The sequence below is a fragment of the Nicotiana attenuata genome, unplaced genomic scaffold (genome assembly GCF_001879085.1).
Source record: "Nicotiana attenuata strain UT unplaced genomic scaffold, NIATTr2, whole genome shotgun sequence".
Classification (NCBI taxonomy): domain Eukaryota; kingdom Viridiplantae; phylum Streptophyta; class Magnoliopsida; order Solanales; family Solanaceae; genus Nicotiana; species Nicotiana attenuata.
In genome coordinates, this window is record NW_017672447.1 from 104546 (window position 1) to 115687 (window position 11142).

An 11142-nucleotide genomic window follows, 5' to 3' on the forward strand; every position below is an offset into this window, starting at 1 on the left:
TTATATTCGACCTCGTTCGAATTAACACCTAACTGGCCCTCATCCATAACTAAATATAGGTTATATTCGACCTCGTTCGAATTAACACCCGACTGGCCCTCGGCAATAACTAAATATAGGTTATATTTGACCTCGTTCAAATTAACACCTAGATGGCCCTCGACCATAACTAAATATAGGTTATATTCGACCCCGGCCCGTTCTAATTAACACCTAACTGGCCCTCGGCCATAACTAAATATAGATTATATTCGACCTTGTTCGAACCAACACCTCACTAGCCCTCGGCCATAGTTCAACATGATATGTTCGACCTCGCTCGAACCAGCATCTACTGGCCCTCGGTCTTAATCAAACTTAGGTTTTGATTCAACCTTATTCATGCTAAGTGACTACGGCTAAGAAAATAAAGGCAACCACACGACAAAATCAAAAAGCATACAAGCACGAACCAGAATCAGGTACAAGTAACAAACTGGTATTTCATACTTAAAATGTTTTTACAAAGGCTCGAAGACGCCCACAAAAGTGTACAAGTTTACAGCAAAACAAAAAGAAAAAGAAAAACTACTAGTCTCCGCCAGGCCTAGCAGTGCCATCGGCTTGCCCACCTAGGCCATCTCCATCTGCGCCCTCACCATTACCACCGCCCCAGGTTACGCATCCTCTTCAATCTAGTCCAACCCCGCGTCCTCCTCATCGTCACCGGCCTCCGGTGTAGCGGGATCATAACCATAAGCGACCCGCGCTCCACGTGCCTTAACACGAGCGTCTTCGAAGATGGCTTCTGAAACTGTACCCGCACTCATCAGATCTCTAAATATATCCAGCTGGACCTCGGTATGAATCCACTCCTCGTACAAATCTCGAGGGACATCAGGAAAATCAGAAGTGCGGGAAGAGGTCGATCGAGCCAGCAATTGGGTCTTCTCGGCCTCAAGAGCGGCGACTCGGTCACAAAGGCCAGAAGCCACTTTCTTCAATTCTCCAATCCGTTCATCGCGTCGCTCTTCCTTAAGCTTGTCCGTCTCCAAGGCACTCTCTCACTCGAAATGAAGAATGCGGATCACAATCTCCAAAGCCTCAACCTTCCTCATGGCCCCCGACCGAGCAGACTCCGCCTTCTCGAGATACTCTACCTTATTGGCAACCTCACCGCACAAAGCATTCGTTTTGAATTGACATTATTTGAGCTCAGCACGCAGTGAGATCACCTGGGACTGGAGATCGCCGCATTGAGCTTCGACCCTTTTGCTGACCTCGAGCTCTTCTTCTTTGGTTCTCGACGTCCCCTCAAGAATGCTGCATTTTTTGATGAGCCTCATCAGCTCGTCATCTTTCTCCTTCAGTTCATCTCGAAGAGCCTGAAAATTGCTGATCGCACCAAACTGTCTACAAATCTCGTGGTACTTGCCACGATACTCACGGTATTTTCGCTCCATCTTCAAAAAAATAGCCTTACGCCTCTCCTCTCTTCGAGCGCTTTCAATTTCCAAAACCACAATCTGAAAAAGAAATATAAAACGGAAAGTAAGAACGAAGCCTAAAACGTTGAACTTAAAAAAAGTCAAAAAGCTTACCCTGAGAGCGAGGCCGGCTATGCTCCTTGATAAGGTAGCGTCATCCAACTTTTCAAGGGTTTTACCCTTCACAACGGAATAGAGGGGACCAAGGGAAGGAACCACATTCTCCATATTTACCAATAAATCTCGATCCATGGGGATCGCAATGGTCCGTGTTGACCCCTCCAGTCTTACTTCGAGCTGGGTAAATCCTTCCCCCATCATTCTCATCTCATCGGCATCAAGATCAGAACTCGTCTCGCAGACATCCCCGACAACGCGTTTACCTCTCCCATCGGCTGACGAAGGAGCATCGTTAACCGGCCGCGAGGTCAACGACCTGTCCTGCCGCAAACTATCAGAAGCCTCAGTAGCCGACCATTCGGCTCCTATCGCCGCAAAGGGAAGTGGTACGCCCTCAACAGCCTCTGTCGGTATCAGAACGTCAGATGCCTACTCGACGTCGTCTTCAAGTATTAGGGTCAACATCTCGCGAATGGCGAAATCATCCATTGCTGAATCTACTACTCGGGCAACCCCATCACCACCGTCCACCAACCTTCTCTTACGGGGTACCAAATTTTCATCGTTCAGCGACTCATCCTCCTCCTCGTCTACGAGACAAAATAAAGGGGAAGCGGGAAGCCTCGCTGATAAAACATTTGCAGGGGGAGAAGAAGTCGATGCCGAGTCAGCGGTAGACGAGGCCGAAGACCGAACAGATCTGGCTGCAATCGAGCAGGGAACGGAAACGGAAGGGCGAGCAGGCCCAACCTCGGTTCTAGAAGGAATAGACGTCGAAGAAGAGTCAGCTCTCCTCTTACGAAATGAAAGAGGGGGAGATTTCGGCCTCTTTGAGGGTCCTCGACCTGAAAAAGGAAGAACCAAAAAAGGTTCATTATCAGCGAAAGCAAACTAAAAGAAATAGGGGACTAGGAGGCCAAAAAATAAAAGAGAACAAACTAACTCACCGGTTAGGGAAGGAGCAGGGCTGAACTTCTTAAAAAAGCCTTGCCATTCACGAATGTCGGCAATATGAGGAAGAAGCCGGCCAACCCAATCGAAAATATCCCCGACTAAAGGAGGAGGAGCAGTCCTAGCTACATAAGAAATGAGCAAAAGATCAGAACACTAGTTTGAGAAAATACATCAAAATGTCTCGAGAAAAAATTACACTTACGAGTGTGGTTCCAAGTTTCGTGGAAACCGTCCGCATTGTCCACCACGTCTTCGGTTCTGACGAAGAAAAAGTTGTGCCATAACTGACGATTCGTCTTGTCATCCATATTTACTACCAGGCACTTACTCCCACGATGGCGAAGGTGCAACATCATCCCCCTAAAGAAACTGGGGGTGAGGAGATGCATCAGATGCCGAACCATGATCTCGACCCCGGCCAATTCTGCGAACTTTGTAAGCATTCTGATGAGCTTGCAGATGTACGGTGAAAGTTGATCCAGGCAAACGCCATAGAAGCGACAACACTCCTCGGCTAGTGGAAGAAGGGGGAGAGTGTAACCAACATAGAAAGGGTAGGCATAGAACGCGCAGTACTCAGGATGGTGGACCTGCACCATATCCCGCCCTAAAGGGACCAACTCGATACGAGCAGGAATATCAAATTTTGCCCTAAATTATAATAAGTTAGCTTCCTTCATCGCCGAGTCAGACAACTCGGGCTCGGTCACACCTGATTTTCCCGCTACGAGGAACTATCTCCTCCACAGTAGGGAAATCCTCATCCTCAACAGCAACAGAGACAATCCCAGCATGAGGAGGAAAAACCTCCGCCAAGGGGATCGGGTAGTTTTCCTCGTTAGGACTAGAAGACACGTTAGCCATAGTTCCACAAAAGAGAGGATATTCGAAGTGAAGAAAGATTAAAAAGCAACTTGAGTGAAGAAGAGTAAGAGCAACTGAAATCTGCAGAACTAGTAATGGAGACAAATAATAGGGGAAGAAGGAGATGCAGGGAATACAAATAATGCGTAAAGTATGAATGAATACACCCACACCCCTATTTATAAGAACTCAATCATCACAATCGGGAAAACAGGCCATCATTACCGAGCACTGGTACCGAAACGGCAGATGCACGGGAAACGACGCAAAACATCGAGAAAGCTCGCCATAATGACGCATGATGTCATGACGTCATTCTGAAAGGATGTGACCCCAAAGGTTGCGGCTCACGAAAGGTCACGTTGTCTTCTCGTTTGAAACGCCACTACTCGACTTGCTCGTCCAATTTTGCTAACTACAATAAATAGAATCCGCTCATCAAGGTCGTTTGAGGTCGGCCTTAATAAGCGGAGGAACTAATTGTATAGGTAAAAATTTGTCTCAGTACTTGGGGCAAAGTAACATCGAGAAAAGAGTCAACCAAGGTCGACCAGGAAATAGTGAGTCTCGTGATCGAGATGCAAATGATGGTCGAGGTCGAGCAACGCAGAAAGAACTATAACGACTAGTTTATTAGAATAGGATATTAAAGAGAATATTTCATTGAATATTCTCTGCACATGTACTACTATTAGGGTTTGTTGGGGGTATGTCCCATACAAATAGAAAAAAAGAGAATGACCAAAGGCATGTGATATTCATTGTAATAAGAGCGGACTTTACAGAAAGATTCTCTCACTCTTACAAAGATACAAAGATTACCTTTTTATCAAGATCCTTGCTTATGTTATTCAACGCTTCTCCATCAGATCCAAAGATATTTCGAATGTTCTAAGATCTATTTGTCACTCATTATTGTCAGGAGGAACAATCACCCAGATCATTATTTATTGGGTGAACCCCTTTTCCTATTTACATAAATGTCATTTATTGCGATTTATTGCTAGTCATATCTCCTTTATTGCTCATACTTTTTGGAATACTTAATAAATGTTATTGCCAAATCCACATCGTCTCAATTAGCTATCTATTAAAAATCCTTATTTAGGAATATTATTATTTACTAGGTTTAATCCTTCAATAAACAAGTATAATCGTTTTAACCAAAATTTAATACTTTTTGGTCAAACACGAGACGAGCACTTAAGGTATTTATTATATAAGTTGTATGTAAACTTATATTATAAAGGGTCGTGCACTTCCGTAGTTTAGAGATTAAGTTATGAAAGAGATTATTAACGCAATAGTAATTTAGAAATTATAATACAATGATTAATAATGTAGGGTCATGTAAGGTACTTTCTTTGTCTATAATTTGTGTTTCTTTTTTACATGCCCAATAAGAAAATAATAATTTGGAGATATTTTTGACTATTTCATTTTTATTTATGTCTTATTGGCATTTAACAATCATAATATTACCTCATAATTGAGGTGTTTGTAGTCTGCAAGAACAATTACTACTAAAAGTAAAAAAAAAAAAAAATTAAGTTTGTCTTGAACTTCTAACATGACAAATAATTTGAGATGATTATTTTTAGAAATCGCGATAAATAATTTGAGACGAAGGGGGCAGAAATTATCTTATATTGTAGGTCTTGCTTGATGTATATTGTGTAATTTAAAAATATGCCTACTTTTTAAACAAATATGAAGCTTGTCTATTACTCCCTCTGTCTCATATTATTTGTCATGTTTTTCTTTTACAAGCCCCTTAAGAAATATTAATTAGGAAAATGATTAGACTATTATGCCCTTATTTATGTCTTGAGATATTTATTCTATTTATGTATTATCTCCATTTTCAAGAACAATTATAACTAAGGGTAAAAAAGAAGGAAAAAAATTGAGATCACATTTATGTCTTAAGAGATATTTATTCTATTTATACATAAAACTCTATATATATATATACACAACAAACTAGTGCACTCAAGTTTACTCACATTGAGATTTCTTTATCACCAAAACAAAAGAAAGTAGCTACTAGTATTACATTTTTCTCTTTGGTTAACTAAAGATATATTAAGCTTACTTAGAGTTCATCATTACAAGATAAGGGGTCTCAACGGACAGAGGAGTCTTTAACTAAATAACTATTACAGTACACATTAGTAGAAAATAGTTCTTTCAAAAGAAGTCGTATAAAGTTTAGCCAAAAAGTATCATACAGGAGGAATTGCCATAAAAAACGGGTTGTCAAAAAGCTTCCTTTTTAGCCAATATGTCCGAGACCCTATTTTTGCAGTATTAAATATATACTACTCATAGCGACCCCCAGTTAATGCAGGATCTTCATCTTCATCCAGTTTCTCCTCCACACCTTTAACCTCGGGCACATAATGCATGAGCATATTCTCGATACCAGGTTTGAGTGTAACAGACGAACTAGGGCGTCCACTGCATGCTCCTCGCATTTTCAATTTTACCACTCCAGTATCTGCGTTGAATCCTCGGTATTCAATGTCCCCACCGTCACCTTGTAAAGCTGGACGAATACGAGTATCCAAAAGTTCCTTGATCATTGCAACTGTTTCTGAATTATCCTCAGGGATAGCTGTGTCCTTGGATGCTACAGTACTGGAATCGACGAACAGTGGCTCCCCAGAATTATAGAAATCGTAAATTGCTACAAGTACTTCACAAGTGACAGATCTCCAGGAAGCATCTTCAGCTAGTTGTAATTTGATCCCGAAAATACATGGCAATCCCTGCATGTGGAAAACAGGATTAAACTCTTAGGCACCTTCATGAAAAATCAAAGAGCAATAACAAAAATACCTCTGTCTAATATATATGACACAATCTCCTTGTAAGCTGTCCAAAATGTTTCACACTAATCTACCAATATCAATTCTTACAACTCGCTTCAACAATTTGAATACATCTAAATTATGCAACTAACCAGTTATGTGATTTTTTCTCAACTACATTAACTTTTCAACTATACAAATTCATTCATATCATACACGGAAGGAAGTTATCTCAAAATTCCTGCGTCAATCTATCAGAATTCAGGGGATTTAGCAAAAAACGTAATACAATGAAAGTAAAAGATCTATATTATGATACCAACTAGTTAAATCTGGCGTTTACAGAATCCTTTCTAGTAAATTTTAGAGATTTGTGTGTTAGAGAGCTTCAAAATATTGAATATCGGAATGCAACATGTCCAAGTGGAGCGAAATTAATATTGAAAGCTTTTATTGCCGACCCCAACTAATTTAGGTTTGAGGCGCAGTTGTTGATAGCAGACTCTACAGGAACTTTTATGTCTCCACAAAGTAACCCATTTTTACTCATTTGAACTGAAGCAGAAAGTAAAAAATAAAATATAACCTCTTGATAAATCGAAAGACTTATTAGGCATCAAAGAGAGAATTTTCCATCTATGTGTCCAGTCAAATACATAAAATCTTGTGTGTTCTCCAATATCTTCATTGGTCCAGTTTTACTGTTAAGCTTTCACACACCCGATCTCCCGAAAATCCTTCTGAAAAAGTTCAAGCTATCACATACCCTAAAAGCATTTTGGTTCCAACATGAGAAAAAGATTCCCAGAAGCTTACATGGTTTCCCTCAACTCCCAAAGCTCTCTTTTTCATAGTGTTTGTTGTTTCTTTCACGTAATTCACTTCTAGGTACCTCCCAGACAATGGCGAAGCCAGGAATTTCGCTAAGAATGTTCAAGATTTAATATACGTGTATAAAAAGTAAAGTTTAATTTATATATGCAGCATAACTTTTTATATACACAGTATAATTTTTTGATGAAGGGTGTCAACTGACTACCCTTTATTGTATGTGGCTACGCCACTGCTCCCAAACAGACATTCCCCTACTCTTCCCGTATACATGGAACCATATCACAGTTATTTTCAGTCCTTTTCAGTAAAATCAAGCTAACAAAAAAGTCTGTGGCCGCAGTAACCAATAAGCAACACTTTGTATTACACAATCTATGATGAAGACATCAAAACATTATGGCAAAGGAAAAGTCAATTTGTGATTGCAGAATAGCAAGTTCGTAATGAAAGATGAAGTAAAAGAGCCTTCTAGCAAAATAAAATGATACTATAGGGCACAAAATGTGATCTCAAAGTTCAAAAAATAGCTAGTTTCCAAAACTGCTCCTAGTAATACATTTATGCCTATATCTATTTCAGACAACAGATATACTCTAGACAGTTGTTGACAGTTGATTTTATCTAACTGCACATAATTAGACATCTTTTCTTCAGCCTCTCTTCCATGGCAGTCTGAAGAGAGTTAAAGATATAAAACATCCCCACACATTTCATGGCAAATATGTTACTCGGACTCTTCAAAAGTGTTGTTGGGTGCGTGTCGGATCCTCCAAATTTAATGCATTTTTGGAGAATCCGACACGGGTGCAGCAGCACTTTTGGAGAAGTCCGAGCTACATAGCATGACAATGCACAAAAGTGTCCATTTTTCAATAAAAAGGTTACAAAGGTTCTCAATACTCTGTGAACATAGAGGTCAAATGTCTGAGGTTTTTCACCATCTAACTATGTTGCATGGACTCTCCAAAATACTGCCGCACCCGGTCGGGTACTCCAAAAAACACTACTTTTGGAGGACACGACACGCACCCGACGACATTTTCGGAGTGTCCGAGCAACATAGCCATCTAAGTTTCAAGAACACATACCATCTATACCAGAGAGGGCCATAGCCAGTGATGGATTCACAGCAAAACAAGCATTCGGAGAGTTTGCATCTAAAGCATCCATAGTTGTGTCAAGTGTATCTCCAAGATAGAACTTTATGGAAAAAGGATTATCAGGAGTTGATTGAGTTCGGATAGACAACATGGTCCTCTTCTGGCCTGTTGACAGCAAATACAAAATCAAAATACAGACATATTCACATAATTTAGTAGTAGTGCGCCCATTTATCAAATCAGGCAATTACTACAACAATTAATTTCCACTCTAAAGTCATAACTTTCGCAGAACATGATGGAAGAAAAAAGAACACTCTAAAAAATCTTGTTCTTTTTTCTCTAGTTGCTTCTATGTGGAAATTACACAAAGACGTCCTCCTTTTGTCCCAATTTATTTGAAAAGTTCAGAGTACAAGGGTCAAAACACTTAACTTTTTATGTGAAATGAAGTATAAATTCTTCAAAAAATTTAAATAAAATTCACATATTTCAAAACTACATGAAAACTACTACAAGTTAAATAGCTAATGATTCGAAATATTCTTGAGAAAATCGTAGCCAAAGAAAATTCTTTTTAACTCCACAAATAGTAATACCTTTACATAAAATGGAAGGGAAGGACTAGCATTTGTCCTAGTTCTTCAATTTCTATCTCTAAATGCTGACAAAGTTCAACTCCCATGGAATCTCATCAATTATCAGAACTTAAATTCCTCATTTTTTTTTTTTGTATAACAAAGAAATTTATGAACAGTCCGAAACTCAATAGATAATGGTCCTACCTACTATTTCCACTTGAATACCATGCTTTTGACTATAAGATTAAAACTCGTAATGTGCGTCTAACCCACACATCACAAGTTGCGCTCTTACCACTATACCAAAACCCTGAGGGCAAGTCCTCATTATTTTGCTTAATCAACATTCTAGAAAAGGATCTGTTAGATTTATGGAAATACTCTACGGAAGCAGTCCAAATTTCCATTTTCCTCGTTCCTTGCCCCCAAAATTCTCCAATAAATCCAACAAAAAAGACTAAAACATTGACGAACATCAACTATAAAGTGTAACCTAGTAGTCAATGAAATGGGACGAAAACCATAACATTATGGGTCAAATCACAGCAAAAGCAAAAAAAAAAAAAAAAATACTAGTGATTTTTTTGCATTTTTCTTAGTCTTATTGGACAGAGTTACCCAGATGCTTGTGGGAGGTAGCAGGAAGATGCGGATGTAGCATTACAATTCCGAGTTCATTTTAACTCATTACTTTTAACTCAGAGCATAAATTATCTACTAAAGTTAAAACAAATAGTACATCTGAACTCATAATTTAAAATATAATGAGTTTAATGTTAAAAAACTCGTAAAGCTTAAATCTTTGATATGAGCGCCGGACACCACAATCATAAAAAAAACTAAAGTATTTATCCTTTTAAGACAAATTAGACGTTCTATACTAAACTATTCTGACGAAAAAAACACAGTATACAACAAAAAAGAGGTCCTAGCTGCATATTTTTCTGTTTTTTGTTAAAAATGACCTCCGAAATGGCTCGGGGAAAGGCGTGAAGAAGAATACAGTGAAGGCTTTAAAGAAGTGAAATCGGAGAAGGCATGATGCGCTTTGGAAGACAAAGCGTATAGAGAGCGACGAGATGTTGAAATTGCAACATTTTCTGCAGCATAGGGTTTTGTTAACAATCTACTACTACTGCTGCGGAGAGTCGATCGAGTTATCAGTCTTCCTATGAAGCTCTTCATTGCCACAAATTTGGACTGGCTTCTCGTGTAAGCTTCTGAAATTCTAAGTTTGTTCGAGCTTAAAAATGGAGATTTTTGTTAAGCTTGTAGAAATGTTTCAATGGCGGGCTTTGGGAATTTCGGACGGAAGATGACCGCGAAAATAGTTGGCACGCTTTCCGTACTGCCACGTGTGGTACAAATGTTTAATTGGTTGGAAAATGTACCCCAAAAACAACGAGAAAAAGAAACTCTTAGGCTCGTTTGGTAGCGGGAATAAGGAATAATTAATTCCGGGAATAAATTTAAGAAAAGCTTATTCCATATTTTGTTGGTAGAAAATTATGGTATAATTAATTTTGGAATTAGTTATTCCGGGATCGTAGTATTTTTTTATCCTCATGAAAAGGTGGAATAATTAATCCCGAGATGGATTAATTATCTCGGGATTAGTTATTCTACCTTTCCATGGGGAGAAAAAACACTACAATCTCCGGATAACTAATCCCGGAATCAATTATACCGCAATTTTCTACCAACCAAACATGGAATAAGCTCTTTTTAAATTTAGTTTCGAAATTAATTATTCCTTATCACTCATAACAAACGAGCCCTTAAGGGTTGTTTGGTTACATTAATTAGGATACTCATTCAGATATTAGATTTGGAGTTGTATCTACCGTTTAGTTATTCATACATAATAGTAGCCAATACCCATATAAGCTTTATAATCCAAACATCTTGATACAATTAATTACATATAGAAGACGAAATTATAATCTTGGTTATAATTCAATAGTTGACTGATGATTCTATTAAAGAAGGTCGTCGAGATGAATATATTTGTCAAATTAAAAAAACAATTCATTTCTGCTGAATGTATAGGGCAAAGTATGCACATATTTAATGATAGCATGAGAAAGCGGCATGTGGAGCCGAAGACAGAAGACAGTCGGGTCCGAAGGTAACGATCTCGTTTGTCACCGGAGAGAATGATATTTATAAAGGCGAAATAAATTTCTGCTGCCCGGTAGCATTCAATGAAGAATATTTTATAGCAATAAGTGCACACTCTGTTACAGAGAATATGGCATTCACTGCCTACCGTTACACATTCTTCAACGGTCCTCATAATTGTCATTAAGAGGGGCTTGATCCTAGGACCTTGTTCCCTAAGTGCAGCTATAAATAGTGAGTTCTACCATCATTGTAAGGACACAAATTTTTCTGAGCATACACTATATTC

General features: G+C 38.9%; 1 pseudogene; it reads right to left on the reverse strand.

The window, feature by feature from the left end:
• Window positions 1-5725: 5725 nt before the first annotated feature.
• Window positions 5726-9917, reverse strand: LOC109213234 (annotated as a pseudogene).
• Window positions 9918-11142: the final 1225 nt, after the last annotated feature.